This window comes from Triturus cristatus, chromosome 2_2 (assembly GCF_964204655.1).
Source record: "Triturus cristatus chromosome 2_2, aTriCri1.1, whole genome shotgun sequence".
Classification (NCBI taxonomy): Eukaryota; Metazoa; Chordata; class Amphibia; order Caudata; family Salamandridae; genus Triturus; species Triturus cristatus.
The window spans coordinates 335074321-335096391 of NC_140582.1; the positions used below are offsets into that span (position 1 = coordinate 335074321).

The 22071-nt window shown below is 48.6% G+C and overlaps 1 long non-coding RNA gene across 1 annotated transcript in view; it reads left to right on the forward strand.

The window, feature by feature from the left end:
* The window catches only part of LOC146862224 (uncharacterized), a 199834-nt gene extending 178398 nt beyond the window's left edge, over window positions 1–21436 (forward strand). The window contains exon 3 of the long non-coding RNA XR_014978396.1: window positions 21178–21436. This is a non-coding gene — a long non-coding RNA (uncharacterized LOC146862224). The remainder of the gene's footprint in view (window positions 1–21177) is intronic.
* Window positions 21437–22071: the final 635 nt, after the last annotated feature.

The following is a 22071-nucleotide window of genomic DNA, read 5'->3' on the forward strand; positions in this document are numbered from 1 at the left end:
GCAGCCAGCAGCACCATTTGCAAATTTAAATGCCCTGGATGCACCCGCCAGTATGGCGGGCGCATCGTAATTGCAGTGGTGGGACTGCCGCATGTCTTGCGGGCGGTCCCGAACACCGCAACAATGGCGGGCAGACACAGGAGGTAAGCAGAGACCATGTGCTTATTTTTCTGCTTTGCTTGACAATGTCGCAAGAGCCCGTCCGAGCTGTCTAAGATCGGTCGCGCCATGGCAGTCTCTATCCGACAATTGGCAGGGCTCATCCTTGATACCGATCTCACAGTCATAGTTCCTCATGCTGTGGATACACTTTTGAACAAGACGAAGACACAACACCTCACCAGTGCACTTCTTATGAGCTGACCCTCTTTGCACCACACGTCACGATCAAAAGATGTGCCACCCTGAACCCAGCCACGTTACTACCCCTCCCTTCTGAAACTGAGGAAATAGACATACATGATTGAATTTTTCAAACTGAGGAAGAGACAAAGGGATGGGTAGATCTGACTGATGTTCCCCTATCTGAAACCCAAGGGGAGCTATATGTCGATCGCTCTTGTTTCAAATTACCGGATGGCACAACAACTGCAGCATACACAATCATTACCTTACACACAGTAGTTGAGACATCACAATTTCCCTATCAATCAGCCCAAGCTGCAGAGTTAGTTGTTCTTCTTTGAGCTTGTGAGCTAAGTGAGGGACTGACTGTCAATATTTATACTGATAGCCAGTACTCCTTTGGAGTTGCCCACAATTTTGGGCGGCTCTGGGCAGAGAGAAGATTCCTGACTTCACATGGGTTAAAGATCCAGAATGGCCCATTGATACATAGGCTTTTGTCAGCACTGACACTCCCCAAGAAATTACCGATAGTGAAGTACAGCGCCCACCAGGCAGTTAGTGATGATGTGGTAAGTGGATATGCATTTGCAGATCAAACAGCTAAGGAGATGGCTCGAACGAAGATGAAAAAGATGTTTGTGGCAAGTCCTGCTAGATGGGTACCCGACGTTACTATGTTTGAGGATACACTCAACAGTGTGAAAGAGGTACAGAGCGAGGCAACGATTGAGGAGTTAGCAACAGGACAGGAAAGCACAGCACATTTAGACGATGATGGGTGCTGGATGGATAAGTCAGGAAAGCAAAGGTGGATGCTGCCAGACGCCTCTGTCCTCCCTGTTGTCACCATGGTGCACGGGCCAGCTCACATTAGCGCCAATGGCATATGCAAACTACTAGACCCCGTGTGGCAGACTGATAACATCCCCAAAACCGCTGCTCACTTTGTAAAATATTGTATGGTATGCATGATGTATGATCCTGGAAAAAGCACTCCTACACCCCGAGTAACTTTGTCCCCCCTTCCTTCCCTTTTGAAGTCCTTCAGATGGACTACATTGAGATGGAACGTGTCAAGAATTTGAAATATGTGTTAGTGGTTGTTTGCGCATTCAGTAAATGGATTGAGGCATACCACACTAAGGAGAATGCAGCCTTAGCGACGGTGAAAGCCCTCCTGAAGGAGTTTTTCCCTCGCTTCGGTTTGCCCCCTTTGATCTGGCGTGACTACGGCAGTCACTTCAATTCAAAAGTCATCCAGCTGGTGTGTGATGACCTACACATCAGGCAGTAGTTCCATGCTGCACACCACCCCCAGTCAGCAGGATTGGTTGAGAAATACAATGGTACTCTCAAGATTGAAATGGCCAGATGGGATCACTGAAGGAATATTGAGTACCAGAATATCGAGTTACACAAATATCGGTACATAAATATCGTTGTCAAAAATACAGAGAAAAAAACTATTGTTGATGAAAATATTGAAGTACACAATATCGTTTTTTTATATTTCTAAAAAATAAAGTGAAATAAATTAAATAATGCATTTAACTTTAAAAAAAGATTTAGAACTATTTGTAAATTTTAACAATTATACGTAATAAATGTTATGTAAAAATAAATTAAACATACATATTTAAAATGTAATATATATATATATTAGTTAAAAATAATAAATACATAAAAAATTAATTATAAAATGTTAGAAATATATTAAAAATTATAAATAAATATATATATATATACATACACCTGTAAAATATTTTTTTTATTTAAAGTTATATTATAAATTAAAATATTAAAATATGACTATTTTTTAAACCTACATTTTACACTACATTGAGTGCAACAGTAGACAAAGGGGTCGATTCCGATCCAGGTCGGACAGCTCTCGGAGAGCTGTTCGTAGCCTTACCTTGTGACCGACACGTTCCGGGAGCCGGTGCGTCTGGGCAATTAAGTACGATGCGCATAACTGACACAATTCCGACCGACACGTAGGCTGCGATTCCAGCAGTATTTCCTGTATGATCCGTACCTCCGATCGCCGATTTGAGTCGCTCCGAAGCAGTTCCCACAGCAGTTTCCGTCCGCACAAGTACGATGCGCAAATCATACACGCCGGAAGGGTCGCCACGTACAGCACATTACAGCATATCAGGTACGATTCGCGCCAGAACACAATCCACGGCTACGAGACGGACCAGCTAGCAACGGGTACGAGACAGAGCAACAAGCAGCGTGTACGAGACGAACACATCATGAATCCCATCGCGCAGGTCATACCAGTACTGCACATCTATGACCAGATCAGGAACAGACACAGACGGTAAGTCAGACACCCACCACACAAACAAACGACACGTATCTGCCAAATGTCACACACACCCAGGGGATCCATATCCTGTCCATTAGCAACAGGCCACCATAGGGGTCGCATGTTCATTACCACTACCAGCCCCACTCATAGGGGCCTTGTTGCCTATCACTACTGCCACCCCCACTCATAGGGGACTTGTTGCCCATCACTACTGCCACCCCCACTCATAGGGGACTTGTTGCCTATCACTACTGCCACCCCCACTCATAGGGGACCTGTTGCCCATCACTACTGCCACCTCCACTCATAGGGGGTATGTTGCCTATCACTACTGCCACCCCCACTCATAGGGGACCTGTTGCCCATCACTACTGCCACTTCCACTCATAGGGGACCTGTTGCCCATCACTACTGCCACCCCCAATCATAGGGGACTTGTTGCCTATCACTACTGCCACCCCCACTCATAGGGGACCTGTTGCCCATCACCACTGCCACCCCCACTCATAGGGGACCTGTTGCCTATGACTACTGCCACCTCCACTCCTAGGGGGTATGTTGCCTATCACTACTGCCACCCCCACTCATAGAGGACTTGTTGCCTATCACTACTGCCACCCCCACTCATAGGGGACTTGTTGCCTATCACTACTGCCACCCCCACTCATAGGGGGTATGTTGCCTATCACTACTGCCACCCCCACTCATAGGGGACTTGTTGCCTATCACTACCGCCACCTCCAATCATAGGGTGCTGTGTGACTATCAATATCAACACCCACACCCATAGGATGGGTGATGCGCCACACATCCATCATACACCAACATTAGGTATGTCAGCAAAATACATCCCCCTAACATCATGACAACAGTGTGTAGTCTGTGACAAATGCCCACAACAGTGAATATGACTTCGAACATACAACGTAACTCCCATCACATGTGTGACCAAAAACTGAGTGTGGCCTACACAAGTCATGCATCACAATAGCACTGTGTCAATGTGCACTAACCCCCCTCACTGTGTAGATCAAAAGTTAAGTGTGGGGTTCCAAACTGCAGCAAATGTTGAGCATTGTGGTAATGGGGTCTAAACCCACCATCATCACAGTGACCAAAAGGTAAGTGTCATCATGGTAAAAGCTGCAAATGCCAAACAGCATGTATGATTCCTGGTCCCAACACATGAAACACTTTTGTGGAAAAGTAATGGTTGTGTCCCATACCCACAGAAATGTGGTGTGGTTAACAGTGCTGTGAAAATCAAACATACTCTCGGCCATGTGCAGACAAGCACCACCCATGGGGGCTGACATTGCATACAGTGTACAATGACACAAAAGCAGAAGTGACCATCATAATGCATACACACATCTCGAAAATAGACACACAAATCAATACATCCTATGTAGACTGTAGGTGTCAGGTCACAAACTCCCATTCCATGGCAGCAAGGGGACCTAACAACCAGGATGAATGTGCAGAATGATGAGATATGACTCACAGGGACAGCAGGGAAAATCACCCAAACAAAATCCAGCCAATGGCCCACAACAGCAATACCAATGCACTGGTGCAGATGCACAAACACAAACAGGCAACCTCACACTGCACATCTGACACAAAATGTGTGTGTGTGTCTCAGTTTCCCCAGGCAACTACACAACACATGAGGGGGGCTGAACCACAATGACACAGATGTGGATACAGTGCCATACAAACGTAGCCCATTAATTGGGCACCCCTTAGTGGGCAATCAGGCATTGTGAGATGAGAGGGATCCCAACAGACACATGTGACACAAGCTGGAATGAACAGCAACTAGAACAGCAAGAGACTGACACACAACAGCACTACCCCCAGGGACCATACATTGGGGTGACACAAGCCTACATGAGACGTCCACTGTGATGACAAAGGTAGATGTCGTACAAACTGTGAAACTCAGACATGTGTTCTGTGCCACAAACGTACAGCACACCTACACAAACACAAATCACTCAGCATGGCCCGTCATCCAGAGACAAACGTGAGTTAGGGGCCGAGCCATGCAAACATTCACATCTGTCCACCCTCAACACCACACACCCTGAACTGCACCAATGTGCATCAGTGAAGCCCAAATGGACATGTGACATTGCACATGCACCCATGACAAACACAGTAATGTTGGGAGGATCTAAGGTGCACAGACTCCTCACACAAGGACAGTCTACAACCCTGGTGAATGACAGACTTACTGCACAGTATGCGGTACATGGCCATGACGTCAAAGCTCCCGTAACCTTCTGAATCCCTGCCACAGTCCCAGGACAATGCAGAAGCCAAGGAGAACCACAAGGCACACATGCTGAACCTGCCAACATTGCACCACTGAACCTGACGAGTGGGAGCAGTCACACACACATACACATGTCTCAATCACTGAAAGGTACCACCTAGGGACAACTACATGATATTGCGAACAAACAAGTGCCATGGGGACCCCTGACTGTGTCCCATCTGCGTCTTACCACATCATCACCACTCAGAACTGACAAATCCCAATGATGACACACCAATGAACAGTAGTGTGTCATGCACCCACATATCTGGTAGCCCAGGACAAAGATGTGGGATGAACACATGACAACTCAGCAAGCATCAATAACAGGAACATATCAAGGGAACACAGCCTGTGTAGAAAAGGGGATGTGGAAACACACACACATGCTCACACAACACACACCATGGGCCCAGGCAATGTCACGGAACAACACACTTACTTGAGGGGACTCAACTCCTGTGGAAGCTCAGCTGTGCCAAACATAGTCCCAGCAGGTCTCAGTTATGTCAGCAGAACACTTGGTCAGTCAGCCATCAGTTACCACCCAATGAAGGCTCTGGTCAGATCAGCCTGGGTACGGGAGTGTCACTTAAGTCATCTGTACATACTCAACACATATGTCTAGCAAGTTGCACAGGGGACACAGTTCCTCCTACACCAATGATGCCCACACCTTCATGTCCAGTGGAGATGGGCCCACAGGCAGGGAAATAGACAAACTGGACAATGGGAAGCACATCATATGTGCAAGCCACAGATGTGACCATGCAAATGAAATTTACATCTATGCGCAAAAATTGTTAATCATAACACACCCAGTTTGCTGCAAAGGACGACATGGATACCAACCAGAATAGGACACATATCTCATGGACCACATGGAGTACATCACATCAATACCTCAGTATTCAACATTCAGCATTATTACAGCAAGGTCATGGTAAACATCATCAACATAATGTGCAGCTAAATCAAATTCAAAAGGATAACTACAAATGCTTTATTGAGCAAATTTGAAATTCAAATGCAAAGTCCATGCAAAACAAAGGCCAATGGCCAGTCCATATCCAAAGTCCAAATAGGGTGTGAGTGACAACTGTCAGACGTTGCTTGCCTGCACTGCTGAGGACAGGGGACATCCACTTGGAGGGGCATACATGGGGGCAGGCCAGGCACCGCAGGGACAGGATCAGGGCTCAGCAGAAGGAGGCAGTGAAGGGGGGGGGGTGGGTGCAGGAGAGTCACTGGCAACTGCAGTGGAGGTGTCTGACATAGTGTGTGCAGTCACAACTGTGGGGCACAAGTCAGATGGTGTGGGTGCCGGCACAACTGCAGTGGGCAGGTCAGATGGAGTGGACTGGGTCCCCACTGCAGTGCCCAAGTCAGATGGGGTGGTCGTGGACTCCACTGCAATGCCTAACTCCTTGGGATCGGAATGGGGTTCAAGTGAGGGCGGTAGGACAGAGGAGATGGGCCACGGTCCCCACACAAGTGGCACAAACAGGCTGCCCGGGGGTCGGGGGTGGAAGAGCAAGTGGTAGGGAGGAGAGCCTGAGCATTTTGGTGATGGTGTATCTGTGGATGGGGGAACCTGGGGCAGGGTGTGGTGGGGGAACCTGTAGAGTGGTGGCCTTGGGGATGGAGGACGGAGACTGTGTCGTGGAGCTGCGGGGTGGAGTGGGGTCTTGCTCTTCTGGGTCCGGGGTGAATTGTGGGTGGGGGCCTCAGTCTGCCTGCGCCCGGGGGAGGGTGTCCGGGTGTGAGGGGCACTCCCCTCTGTGTGTGGGGACTTCCTCTTCCCCTTGTACGCTGGATCTGTTGGAGTCGGTGGGGAAGAGGTCAAGGTCACCAAGGAAGAGCTTCTTGGGAGATGGGGTTGCAGGTGAGGCAAGGGAAGGGGTCTTGGAGGGAGAGGTATCGGAGGACTGCGGAGTGGTTGTGGATGCCTGTGTGTGTGTTTGCAAACCATCCCCTGTGAGTGTGGTATCAGTCCCCTGAGGTTGCTTGCATGCACGTCTAGACATTGGTTTGGGTGTTTGTGTGCTGCCCTAGTCTGTGGGTTTGGGTGAATGTGCTGGTGTGTGTGTGCTTGGGACAGGTAGGGTGCTAGGAATTGTGGATGGGGCAGGGGTAGGAGGGGTGAGGGAGTGTTGGAGGAGGGACACTGCTGCCATCAGGGAGGAGGCCATGGACTGATTGGTCCTCTGTAGGGCAGACATGCCCAATGACATGCCCTCCATGAACGACACCAGTTGTGTCAACAGACTGGTGTGTGCATAGAGGACACTCAGCATTGATGTCTGCCCTACATGGATATGTTGAAGCAAGTCCACATACTCTAAACTCAGGGCAGCATGGGACACAGGGGCAGGGGGTGCAGTGCCTGGCACAAAGGAGACATGCTCCCGAACACAGGAGCCTCCACAGACCTCTGGGATGGGAGCCGATGGGAGGGTGGTGATGGTGGTGGCGGGGACAGCCTCACTAGCTGGGGTTTGTTGGCTGCTGACACCCGCCTCCACAAGGGAGTCATCCTCCGAGCTGCTCTGGTCCTCAGCTGGGGTGGATGGTGCTGAGGACTCCTCGGTGTGGCTTCACTCGCCCTCTGTGCCACTGGGTCCCTCTAACTCCTCTCGTGCTGTCCCAGTCTGGCTCTGCGGCTCCTCCTGGTCCATGGCGCTGTCCCCTCCTGTGGTCGTGGATGTATCTGGATAGAATTAGGAAAACCAGAACAACATCAGTCACCTGCACTGACCGCACACACCGCAGTGAGTACAGCACATCACAGGGCAAGCCCTAGCATCATCCTCAGAACACTGCTCAAAGTGCTCACCCTGCTTTGAATAAGCCAATTGTCAGTCTGACCATCAGCCATGGCACTCATATCCCTCCTGGACTTGCACCCATATGTCTCTTGCATGTTGGATGCTAATACCCCAATGTGCAGACATGCACCACCTACACAGTTGTTCGACATGCAAGTGAACATGTAGAAGTTTGTCACTATACATACATCACATCTCTTGCCACTGACTCAGTACAGGTGTCAGGAAGAAGGGATGGCCAGAGTCTCATTTCACATGCTTGTGATGAATACCAGCAACACACACAATGATGTTCTCATGTCCTGATAGTCAATGCCACAATGGGGTGCATGGAGCACATATGACTCCAATGTAGGATCCCTCATAGCAAGTTAAATGCCACGGCACAGGCATGCCTGGAAAGTCAGTCATCACTGTCTCCTGTCACAGGGGCAGGGCATCCAGACAACAACAGTATGCACTGTGTCACAATCATAGGTCATGGGTAAAGGAAACTCTGCAGCTGACAAGTGCACTTGTCCATCCCCTGCAAACAACCTATTCCGGACTCTGATGACCCCACATCATACAAATCAGACATATGAGTGACTGCGAGCACAACTCCCTGAACATGAGCACCTCACAGTCTGCTGTGCATGAAACACAGCTGCCTGAACTTCACAGTTGCATACACCATTGTGCACTGTCAAGTGATCACACACCTATATGTCACACAGGTCTCGACTTCTATAGTCACATCTCAGATGTCCTGCTGACCTTCAAACTCATGAACACCCCAGTTGTCCTGAACAGGAAGCCACACCACAATGACACAGATGCAGACACCTGAAGGCACATGTCACTAAGCACAATCTGTAAGTTGATAGATGGGAGTGGGAGTACAGAGTGTTGTTAAATGCCCTGGAGTAGGCATGACTGCCCAGGTCTTCGTGAAACAGTGTATAGCTCTGGACAGTAGGCAGGTGGCTAAGGAAGTGTGACACACTTGATATACATACTCCTGAGGCCCACAATTTGGAGTCACCTGCTGCATGGGTGTGTTTGAAATACCCCAGGCACATGTGGTGAGTCAGACCAGCAATTGGAACACATATCGAGGGCACACACAGATCACATGTCAGATCTCAGGCATTGTGTAAACAATTGACCCACCCATGAAGCACACAATAGAGTCCCGGTAACAGATGCTGTCCAGAACCTTAAGCATAGCTGACTGCAGTGACACAGTGCCCTAGTGAAACAAGTCACAAACTGTAGGGGCCACACCTGTGGATCAGATGAGGAGGGTGCATTACACAATTGAGGGACATGAGTCATGGACTACAAAACCGACGTAATGTGAAAGTGTAACCAGGCCAAAAGACTGCAAATAGCATTTCAGACATAGTTCACAGATTAGGCATGGACTTACCCACTCCTTGCTGCTGTCTGGCCTTCAGCTGCCCATCCAGGTCAAGGAAGACCACCGCCAGAATCCTGAGCATGTGGGGGGTCAGTGTCCGGTGTCCACCCCTCCTACAAGGAGGTGACATCTTCAGCTGGACCCTTGCGATCATCCGGGTCCAGCCTCGAAGGTCCTGCCACCTCTTCTGGCAGTTGCGGATCCGGCGCTTGTAGACCCCCACTGATCTAACTGCCCGGGCGATGGTCAGCCAAATCTCGTGCTTCTGGTGGGCATCAACCTGTGAGGATGACAAAGTGAAAAGGCCATTACCACACATGCCACATATTTGTGCTGCACACAGTTGGATATACATGTAGTCATCACAAAGGTAAATGAGGTACACAGGTAGTGCACCCGTGGAAATGGACAATTGCCCTGCATGTCTGACATGTTAACACTGCCTGGGAAGTTAAAGCTTGCACAAATGCACTTTTGCTGCAGAACACCTGTTCATCACATGTACCTACACACTTTGGGGGCTGAAAGTACTCAGTGAGTACCCTTGCCACTGGTGTGCACAATGCTAGTACTGCTAGTCAGACAACATGCACAATTAGGAAGGCAGTGGACTGCACACTTACCTACTCCCCTGGTTTCCCATACAGCTTGCAGTAATGTGGAAGGAGCCTGTTCTGCAGGGCCTGGTTCTCCTCCTCAGTGAAGGCTGGGGCTCTCTCCAGAGTACGTGCCATGGCAGTAGCCAGAAGATGCAGAGACCGCAGCAGTGGTAGCAGAGATGTGGTACAGTAGCATGTAGTGCAGGCAAGTGAGCTCCCTGGGGGCCAGCCAGCCTTATATCTGTGCTGCAGAGGCAGAATCGGTGCCATGTGTCCTAAGTGATAGATTCAACATGGTTGTATACTATGAATCTGGCCAATCCATGGAATTGTATGTCTTGTACACGTCCTCCGCATCGTTCACAATTTCACCTTCATGACACCCTAGGAATTGCAACATTGTTGTAGGCAGCCAACTGAATTTCCAGCGCATGACTTGTACAAGTTTTGAATCCGCGTCCGTCTCCATGACAGTCCATAGCCAAGGAGTGTGTACGGCTCAGTCAACTAACTGTACAACGCGTAGTTTGAAAATTCACACGCACCCGTCTCCATACGATTCGTACGGTCCATGCCTGCATGACACGTATGCATAAAAGTCACACGCATCGGTTCACATTGCAGTCACTGGCCAAGGCGTGCGCATCGTTCGGTCCATGCCTGCACGACGCGTATGCATAAAAGTCACACGGATCGGTTCACATTGCATTCACTGGCCAAGGCGTGCGCACGGCTCGGTCCACAACTGTGCGATGCGTCTCTGTAGAAGTCACCCGCGTCGGTTGACATTGGTGTGACTTGTTAACGGATTCCACACACAATTACGTGCCAGGGACTCAGGTGCACACCTACCACACCACAGCATGTGCCACACTGTATCCCATGGCATGTAAGGCTGCATTACCTGTGTGTGTAGGGGGGAAACATTTGATTTGTTGTGTGGCACTTTGATGCAGCCACTCCCAGGCTGTGCAAGTGTTCATGGGGACAGAATCCTTTGTGTGTTGTGCACGTTACCACTGTGATGTGCAACTGTACAGTTATGGGCATGAGTTAGGGACACAGTTGCAGGTTGGATATGTTTAGGACATGTCACATACATCCATGAGTCCTGGGTGGGATGGTATGTACACCACAGTGAGACCCATAGCCACAATTCTGATCTACACCCACAGTCTGTGTGCATGTTGTGTCTCAGATGTGTCTGATCACATGTGCCCAATGGGAGACAGTCTCCACATCCATGTGGTTTTTGCATCAACATTGATGTAGTGTGTGTGTCTCAGAGACGTCCATGTATGGCCTGCAGAGACAACAGGGGCCACTACCTGTGGGACTCATGGTTGTTTTGTGGTGTGTACATGACACGCCATGTCATGCCAGTGTCCATTAGGCAATACAGGGACCCTGGGTATCTCCCTGTCAAAGAGCTGTGATGCGTGGGAGACATCAGTCCTCACTTGTCACTGTGGTGTGTGTTTGGAACGTGACAGCAGTACATAGATACTGTGACACAGCCTAATGATTGGCCATTGCACTACATAGAACTTATGTAGACATGTGGACTTGAGATGTGAGATGATGGGCATGTAGGTGACATATGTGTCCATACCCAACAGCACACACCTCAGTACATTGTGTATTGTCATGATGTATCATGTGATATTTTTCTTGGTCATAGCCACATGGGTGGACGAATCGACAATCTTCCTTTGTTCATCTCTGTACTGCAGGGCACCAGCTGTCCATAGACTGTTCCCAGACCTTGAAACCATGCTGGAACGCGACTGCATCCGACGGTACCGCTTCACCAGGCCACTGATTGAGGAGTTGGAGGAGCAGTTGGCACCACATCTGCTACCTGGCCGGACATACCTTACAGCACTGACCCCAGAGGTGAAGGTGATGGCAGCCCTGCACTTCTTTGCTACCGGTACCTTCCAGTACACTGTGCCTACTGCCGGTGGTATGTCGCAAACTATGTTCAGTCATGTGCTTCGCGATGTCTTGGAGGGGATGTTGCATTTCCTTGACCTGTACATCAAGTTTCCTAGCCCAGGTCAACTCACTGACATAAAGGCTGCTTTTTATACACTGGGGAGGATGCCGAATGTCATTGGATCTCTTGATGGTACACATCTGGCCCTGGTACCACCACGGGCACATGAACAGACATACCGGAACAGGAAACATTTCCACTCCATCAATGCTCTGGTGGTATGTCTAGCGGACATGTGTATCACACATGTGTGTGCATGTTTCCCCGGTTCTGCGCACGATGCCTACATCATGAGGAGTAGTCGCATTGCAACGATGATGTCACAGATGTCAAACCAGCGTGCCTGGCTTGTCGGTGTGTACTGACTGTTTACCATTGTGTGTGTTTGGCAATGTGGTATTCCACCCTCTTTCAAAACTCAGCTAATTGTTCAATTGTTTGTATGTAGGTGACTCCGGATACCCCAACATGCCGTGGCTGCTGACACCCCTCAGGAACCCTGTGACACCAGCCGAGATGCGCTACAATGAGTCACATGGTCGAACCAGGAGGGTGATCGAGCAGACATTTGGCCTCCTGAAAAGCCGCTTCCGCTGCCTGACAAGACAGGAGGGGCCCTCCCATATGACTAAAGGTGTGCAAAATTATCATTGCTACACAACATGGCAGTGCGGAAGAGGTTGCCTCTCCTCCAGGATGACGATAACCTACATCTGCCACTTGTGGAGGATCCAGGCCTGGGCCACGATGCCAGTAATGATGATGATGAGGGTGACGTCCGTACACAGCTCATCAACAACTTCTTCACCTGAATGTGAGTTTACAGGGTTGTTATGTCAATGTATTGAGTTAGCCTGTAATGTGTTGGGGCTGCTCTGTTGCTGTTTGAGTGTGTCTGTGTGCTAATTGACTGGATGCGTGCAGTGATGTGTCCTTTCAGGTAGTCTGTACTCCACAATAGTGTCGACATGCTAACTTGTTTCTGTGTAGGTTTCTTGAGACATGTTTTGTGCATGTGTATTGCATTTCTATCCTGTTTTGCTGTGCTTTTGACTGTGTCTTATGTCTGTCCTTCCCAGGGTACTGTGCCTGTTGTTTGGTCAACTCTGACCCCCAAAACCCAGAATCCAATCCCAGGGTGGAAGTTGTCGATTCCCATCAAGTGATGTACCACACACCCTTGGACTTCAATTCTTCGACACTTGGTGACCGTGTGTCCACTGTCACGTAGAATTACCTTGCAACTGTTGTGGAATAGATATGTCGCTGATGTGTAATGAACCTGTGCTACACTTTGTCATGTGCGTTGTCTGTCTTCCCACATCTGACTGACATTTGCTTACCTCACCTGTGGGCTTCTTACCACTGACTGTGGATAGGTGTGGTGTCTGTGCATTCCTCTGTATTTCTGGTCAACATCATTGTAGGCGATGAGTTACATGGCCATGGTGAGTATGTGTTGTGGTGCCCTAGTGGTGTGTCTCCCTCACATGTGTCACATCACCATGATTCACATAATGGTGATCACATTGCTGTAGTAGTTAGCATGCACTGTGTTCTTTAGCAGATCATCATCTCCATGACACATACCAAGTTGGAATCACAACAGAGGCAAGTATAGTGAAATGGTGAGTTTATTTACAAACATGTGTGAGGATAGTGCACAGGATGGTGGGTGCTGTACATTGGGTTTCGAATCCAAAGTTCACAGAAGAGTTGGAAGTGTTGGTAGCTGAAATGTCCAGAGTAAAGTCCGCAGTCATCTGCTACATTAGACCAACATAAACCCTCCATGTCATGTTGGCGAGTTGGGTTATATACGACAAGGTGAACTGTTTGTACACAAAGAACATTTTCCAGAACAGGTTTTGCGTCCCTGGGGGGTGTGCATGGCCATCTGTGTCTCACTTGTCCTTCTTCGGACGACCCCTCCTCTTCTTCTGGGGAGATCCTCAGGTGCAGGCGTCTGCGGTGCAGAGGACAATCCACCAGAGTCATCCTCCCTCCCTGTGGCATTAGCAGATCTAGAGGCAACAGATGTTGTGGGCACACAGGGAGAAGTGGACATGTTGGTGCTTATCTGGCGGAGGCATGTCAGTATGTCCCTATACATGCATCCCACTTGGACTCCATGCGAGCATGATGGGCAGCCTGCTCCTGTTGAATGTCCTTGAGGATCACCACTACCTGGCCGAATCCTCCGGTGCTATCCTGGTAGGCATCTATGATGCGTGCCAGTTGGGGGTCATCATGCAGTTCAGACCCCTCTGTAAGCCGTGACCTCTGCCTACCACTCCTCCCACCACCCCTAGCCACACAGGCAGGACCTGCGGTGGCACACACAGGTGACCCTGGGCCCCCTTGGGTGTTGTTACTGGTGGTGTTGTCTGTAGCTTCCTGGGTGGCCTGAGTCCCTGTGCTGTCGGAATTCTGTGTCCTTGGTCTGTCCGTGTTGGCGGGGGTGCTCTGTCTGTTGCCAGATGTTGGAGGCGTGGGTGCAGGGGGTGCAGATGTTTGTACTGCTGGTGCTACATGATGACTCACACCGGAGGTGCCAGGTTGTTCTTCGTCATCCGAAGAGGACAGAGACTGATCCACACCAGAGAGCTGAGGGTCCACCGGAGTCTGGGACAGGGACTACTCTTCGTTTGCTGGTGTGTCCCCAGCACCACCTGTGTTTGGAAGAGACACACAATGTAAGTTATGTTTCTACAGGCATCAATGGTTCACATACATGGAATTTGCAACTGTACATCAGGATGCGTGCCTGTACACTGCATTGTCCAGTTGTCACGGACAGAGATTGATATTGTTGCAGCACATTGTCCAGCCAACATGAAGCATTTCAATGTGCATGGTGAAGTGTGTGCATGACCAGCTCATGTGTAGATTTGACTGTACATGGCTATTGCTACTCAAGGGCCATCACGTGGCTGATACAGGTGTGTCATCCGTGTACACATTTGACCTTTAACGAGGACATACGTGCAATTCCACTTAGGATATATTGCAAGATTGGGGCATGTGTGGTAGCAGTTTTTGTTAGTCTTTGTGCGTCACATTGGTGTGTTGGTACGACATGGTCACAGTCCGGTATGCTTGTGATCTTTTGGGAGAAAGTGTTTTTTTTCCTGTGTTCCTAGTTCCTATCTCATTTCATACAAGTGATGATGTCACCGTAGCTAATGAGGCTGGTGCTGAGTTTTGTACGTACATATGTGATTTAACTTGTCAATGTTCTCCATGGTGATATGGATTGAGCAAGGCAGCTCTCTGGCTTTTCCATGCTCATGACAGTGATAGCCAGTGTTGTGTGTGTTGCGGTTTTGCTGCTGTGAGTAGCATGTCTCCTCCAATGCAGTCCAGATTAGACCTTGTGTCTACAGTGTCTATGACAGTGAGTGGTGTGTTGTGTGAAGGATGCATATGTTGCAGAACGATGTAGGAGTGGAATGCAGCTCACAACAGCACCTAGTGTGAATGAGACCAGGCTACGGTGTCAGCTATATTGGTGTGTCCATTCCATTCACTGTCAGATGTCCCCAGTCAATGATGTATATGTGAGTTCCTGTGTGTTTTGTGCAATGTACTATATATGGATCTCCTCACTTGTCATCTGCAAGACACACCTCCACAGCCAGGCCAGGGGGCACCCCTGGACACTGCATCCCCAGACAGTGAGTTTGAACATACGGTTGCAATGGCTGTGTGTGCGAACGTGTTTGGGTTGGCCAGTGCATATGTGTGATTTGCAGCCACATCATTTGTCAGGCCCAGGTGTCAGCCATCTTGCCTGGGCATTTACTTTGTGAGTGACTGGTACCACGTGTACAATGTGTTTTAGCAGAGAAGGTGTGTGTAAGGCCAGCATCGGTGTTATTTGATTTCAAGTCAGGACACCCTTCTCCCCCAGGCCATTTATCCCATCATGAAGTGTGCCACCATTGCAGTGGGTGCAGGTTAACTTTCAGGATGTCAGTCAGTACAGTCCTGTTGTTTGTTGGTGCACAGTGTCCAACAGGGCCTTGTGCTCCCCACAACAGAGCCCAGTGTCAGACATCTTGTCAGTCCATTTCCACTCCCTGTGAGGTGAGCATGGTTCAGTGTGAGCTTGCTGGGCCATGTAGGTGGGTGGGGATTGTATGTGACTGCAACTCCCATCATGCCCTTGGCTACATCCCCTTTACCAGCATGCCCATAATTCCTTCCTTTTGACTCTGCTTCCCTGTGAGGGTGTGTGACAGCAATGGCAAGATGGCTGACAGTGCAGTCCTGTTGTTTGTTGGTGCACAGTTCCCAGCAGGGCCTTGTGCTCCCCACAACAGAGCCCAGTGTCAGACATCTTGTCAGTTCATTTCCACTTCCTGTGAGGTGAGCATGGTTCAGTGTGAGTTTGCTGGGCCATGTAGGTGGGTGGGGATTGTCTGTGACTACAACTCCCATCATGCTCCTGGCTACACCCCACTTCCCAGCATGCCCATACTTCCTTTCTTTTGACTCTGCTTCCCTGTGAGGGAGTGTGACAGCAATGGCAAGATGGCTGACAGTGCAGTCCTGGTGTTTGTTTGGCTACAAGTCCAAAAAGAGCCCCTGTGATTCACACAGCAGAACCCAGTGTGGTGTATCTTTGGGTGATATTTCAATAGAGTGTGAGTCAATGCATTATCCCAGGTGAGTTGTGTGGAGTTTGTGTTGAGGGGTGTGTGTGTGTCGAAACATGCTGGTAAGTATGGTCAGAGCTGTCAGTCCTCTTTCCCACCCGGCCAGACATCCCACCATGAAACGTGCTTATGTTGCTGGGCGTGCAAGTTGGCTTTCAGGGTGTCAGGCAGTGGTGTCCTGCTTCTTATTTGAGCACAACCCCTACCAGGGCCTTGTGCTCCCCACAGCAGGACCCAGTGTCAGCCATCTTGTCAGTTGTTTTCCACTCCCTGTGATGTGAGCATGGTTCAGAGAGGTCATGATGGGCCAATTGGGAGTGGGAGCATTATCTGTGACTACAAACCCCATTATGCTTTTGGATACACTCACTTCACCAGCATACCCACTATTCCTTCCTATCAGTCAGCTTCACTGTGAGGTAGTGTGTTTGTGGTGGCAAAGTTCCTTACAGTGTTTATTTATATTTGTGCCACTGCCTTGCTCTATTTGTTGGTAGGTTTGTACATGTCATGACACAGTTACAAGTCACTATTAGATGGCAGGTATTGTGTTTGTCTGACTAACATACACATCTTGGTATGATTATCTATTGTTTACTGTGGCTTTGCTGATGGTGCAAGGTTTCACTGTCCCCTTGACAGTGGTGTGTGTATATTGCCACACAATATTGAGTATATTGGTTGTGTACTCACCAGGCTCTGGTATGTCTGATAGACCATGGACGCTCTCTGGTGTTAGGATGTACTGCACCTTCTCCTCCCAGGACCTGAAGTATACTAGTTTTGCAGGAGGGCCACCACCAGTGCGCTGACTCAAGGCGTGATCCTTCTCGATGAGCTTCTTGGCCCTCCTGCGAACATCATACCACCTGTTCTGGATGTCATCCTTTGTGTGCAACATTGGTGCTTGTGCATTGACCTTGTCAACAATCCTCGCCCACATCTTTGTTTTCTGTGACATGGGTGTCCTTTGGACCAATGTACCAAACAAATGTGGCTCTACTCTGATGATTTCATCTACCAGGACTTCTAACTCACTATCTGTGAACTTTGGATTCTTCTTTGGGGGCATGGTGATGGGTGGTGGTGGTGAGTGATGTGTGTTTGTGTGAGGGTGCAAGTGAGGGTGGGTGAGTGTCAGTTTTGCTAGGTGTATGTGTGAGTGCTTTTGGAGAGGTGCTAATGGTGTGATGGGTGAGTTGTGAGTGTGTCTGTGGTTGCTGTCTGATGGTGTTCTCTGCTGGCTGTTCTCTTGAATTTGCAAGGGATCATGGTAGTGATCTGTGGCCTTTATATAGGTGGAGTTGTGGGTGTGTCTTTGTTCCAAGTTTTTTAAAAATCTTTATTGACTTTGTCATTGTTTGTTTGGTCCTTTTTTTTGTATTTTTTCCTTTGGGTTTTTTAGGCATGAAGGAGACGTTATTCTCACCGAGTCGGACGCTGATGTTGGCTCGTGGGGGCTTCTCCGGGTCTTTCACGCTGACTTTCGTCTGTGTTTCATACGCGTCGGTCGCGGAGATCTCTATTGCTTCAGGTCCCTGTTTTCTGTGTGTGTCGGTCATGCGGCTTGGGCTCCTTGCGAGTCTGTCTGGTTTTACATGCATTGCATCGTACTGCGCGGGTCGGACATCGCAGGTACGTGTCAGTCGGGTTCATTCATGGTGCGTGTCGGTCGGTGCGAATCGCGTCCCGTTTCCAGGCAAATCATTGGTTTCCCTACGCTTGGTCGTACGGCTTGTATTCCGTACGTGTCGGTTGTAATTCACATGCGTTGCATCATACTGCACGGGTTGTACGGCGCCGGTCCGTGTTGGTCGGTCTCCGTTCCCGGTCCGTGTCGGGAGAAACTGCACTCATCTACCGCAACAGGAAGCACACCTATCCAATGAATGTGCAGTCAATTGTGTACCATCTGGGCTTATTCATTAATGTACTTGCAAAGTACCCTGGCAGTGTTCACAACTCCTACATCTTCCGCCAATCTGTCACCAATCGGAATTTCCAGAATGGGACCTGTGGGAATGGCCCGCTGTTTGTTAAGTACAACTCAAACACACAACAGACGACAAGGCACTCGTACATGTTGGTAAACATTGTGAAATTGGTCATGTATTGAACTCCACTGTGCATACATTGTTGCTGTCACCTCAATGCACTACAAATATAAAACGGATAAAGTATAACATATAGTTAACAAGTTGCACATGTTGACACTGAATAAGACAGTGTGGCCCACATAAACCAGTCTAATGGGATGAGGGACTGTCATCTATCATGATGCTATGGTGGAGCACGTGCCCATTTCATGTCAACATGGTAATGGGAAATATGTCTGCATAACATTGCAAGGTATCATAGGTGTGAAGTAAGGCAGGCCACTACTAAGTACATCATACATTTTTTTAATTAAAATAATACATAGCATAGACAATGTGCTACCCCTTCCCAAAAAAGAACAATGTAGACTACAATATGAATATACACTTAACGTACAGTCACCATTAAGGGTGGGCGTAGTGGGCGTAGTGGGGCTACGTGAAGCAGCGCGTAGTGTGCCCAAATCTATGCACACTACGTGCTCCGCGTAGCCCCACTACGTGCCACCCGCCTCCCGCCCGCCCTCCTTTTAAAACATACCCTAATTGTAAATTAAATAAAAGTAAAGACACTTACCTGAAGCGCAGTGTCTCCGGGGCTCCGTCTTCCTGGTTTCCAACTTCATCTGACAAATGCGCATGCGCGGACGCCCACGCATGCGCATTTCTTGCGAGAAATGCGCATGCGCGGGCGTCCGCGCATGCGCATTTGTCAGAAGAAGTTGGAAACCAGGAAGAGGGAGCCCCGGAGACGCCGCGCTTCAGGTAAGTGTCTTTACTTTTATTTAATTTACAATTAGGGTATGTTTTAAAAGGAGGGCGGGCGGGCGGGAGGTAGGTGGTGTGTAGCAGGCAGCTATGCTTCGCCCTGGCGTGTGCGTAGCGCTGCCTGCTTCGCCTACTTCGAAAACTGCGAAGCAGGCAGCGCTACGTACACTACGTGGGCGAAGCGTAGTGTCACGCCCAGGGTTGGTCACCATGTGTCAGCCTGCAGGTGATGTGACACCCTAGGGAACCACAAAAGAGGATACGTAAGCGCAGGGCCGGACTGGTCGTAGCGGGCACCGGGCATTTCCCCGGTGGGCCGCCAGGGTGTGGGCCGGTTTTGGGCCCCTGGGGGGCCGTTTTTGTTACAGGGCCGTTTTTGCAGCATAGCTGCAAAATCGGCCCCTATGACAAAATCTGTCGAAACCGGCCCTGGCAAACTGCTCGGCAGTGCCCCCAAACCCCAGGGGGGGGGGGGCGGCCGAGCACTTTGCCAGGGCCAGTGTTGGTTCCCAGTCCGGCCCTGCATAAGCGTGGGGCTCATTCTCATTTTCAAAAAGATACTATGACAATAGTTTCTGAATCTGTAAATCTAAACAGAACTTTATGTCCGGACAACAAAATGACACGTGCACAGTGGTGAAATGGTGGCTGGTGGTTTTGCCAATACACAGCATTATGCCATGAACTGAACGTAGAACCTCCTGGATGTGCTGTATGTCAAAGAAATGCACATATCACCACTTTGCTTTGGATTAAGGTTAGCTCAGCCTATTATACACTCAGTGATGTACAGTGGATGCAAAACAAAATGAGGATCTATGTGCCCATACAATTCTTTACTAAGACACTCACGTAACAATACATCTTAATGATCAGGTACAAATAGACATTGAGAAAGCAAGGCATTCCTTGTGTGAAGTCTGTGTCCACCAGTCATTCCCATGGCCAAGAGCAGGGAAGATATTACACTTCTGTGAGATTGTGAAACATGGCCATACATAAATATTGCAATAGTTTGTCTCAACAATGCAGCATCACATCACAAAGAAAAGACACACATCACATCCAATGTGCACAACATGTAAACAATTGTGCTGACTGAATTACTACCGCTCTCATCCAAGGGCCCACACTGTGCAGCGAGGTACCTCCTCAATCACACACCATATGCCCTATGACAGCTCCCAACAAAGTTTCCAAGGACACATCGTGGGTGTCATATAGAAAAGCTAACTGCTAATTCCAGCACAGACACACAAAAAACTGATACAGATTAATGTCAAAGCTATAGCCTACACTGTCCCCAAGGTGTCTTACAGTGCAGTGTATGCTGAACCACCATGTTTACATTAACATGTCACATGGTCACATACATCCACTTTCATTCCCATGTCTGACACATAGTAACATGTAGATGCAATTAAAATTGTACAAGAGATGTGTGCATGAAGAAAGATACTCCTACAGCTACTTCCATGTGTCTTGTCATTTTGAGGATGAGGGTACATTTTTTGGAATGTTACCTATAATTCCACTCAAGAAAAATGTCAAAGTAAATATTGTCCTTGGTGACTAATCTAATCCTACAAGGCATTGACACTTAGCTGAATGTCAAGAAATGGAGGCATCACAAAAAACGCTACATTTGGTTGTGTAGTAATGTGTAAGCTATTACCAATGGACACTTGTATGTAACTGATGCATTTTTGTGGCATGACCGTGTGCAAGGTAAATGTACAAAGCTGGACAAAGGATGGACACAATGGTGACTGATGTACTTCTCACCTACATCATGATTGCTGACTAATGTAACAACTTTTTTCTTTCGCTCAGCTGACCAAGGGATGCACTGATGCCCTGGGTAATGACATTGGTGAAGAATTCCCAATCCCAGGCACAGATGACCTACAATGAAGCTCTCGGCTGCACCAGGTCTATTGTGGAGCAGACTTTTGGTGTCCTTAAGTCATGCTTCCACTGTCTAGATGATTCTGGGGGTTAATTACTATACTCCACTCCTATAATCTGCAAGATCATCTTGGTATGTTGCATCCTACACAACATTTGTGTCTGGACAAAGGTGCCCTCTCCAGAGGACAATGTAGAACCTGAAATACCAGATGATGGAAAGGAAGGAGAAGAGGAGCCTAGGCAACCTGCAAGTATATCAGGAGCAACAAGGCAGAGGGATCCCATCATAAACAATTTCTTCACAGGCTAAGATGAAACATAGTTCATAAATATAACTTGTGTTATATTGAGAAATGTTAGTCTGTATATAAATAAACATTGACAACACTAAATTCTTGTGAGCATTTGTATCCTATGAGCAAATTACACTTTGGAATACAGTTTTTGATCTACTCATTTCTGTCACATAGACTAATCATCTAGCAGAGTATATGATACTAACTAAAACATAATCTGGTACCAGTACATTTGTAGTGCATGTCAATTACAAATCTAGATCCAAATCCTGTATTTGTAAAGTGCAAATTACTCACCCCTAAGGGTCTTAAGGCGCTGGGGTCCATCGGGGAGATTAAGTGACCTATTGCCCAGAGTCACATGGCGCTGTGCGTAGCTGCCGCCATGGATCGACCATGAGGTCTGCGCTCCGGAGTCAGCTGCCGTGGCTGCTGGGCCACTACAAAATGCAGATGGGGCAACATTGGGAGCAACTATTTTCATGGTGTCTTCACATTTATAATGCACCACAACTGTGTG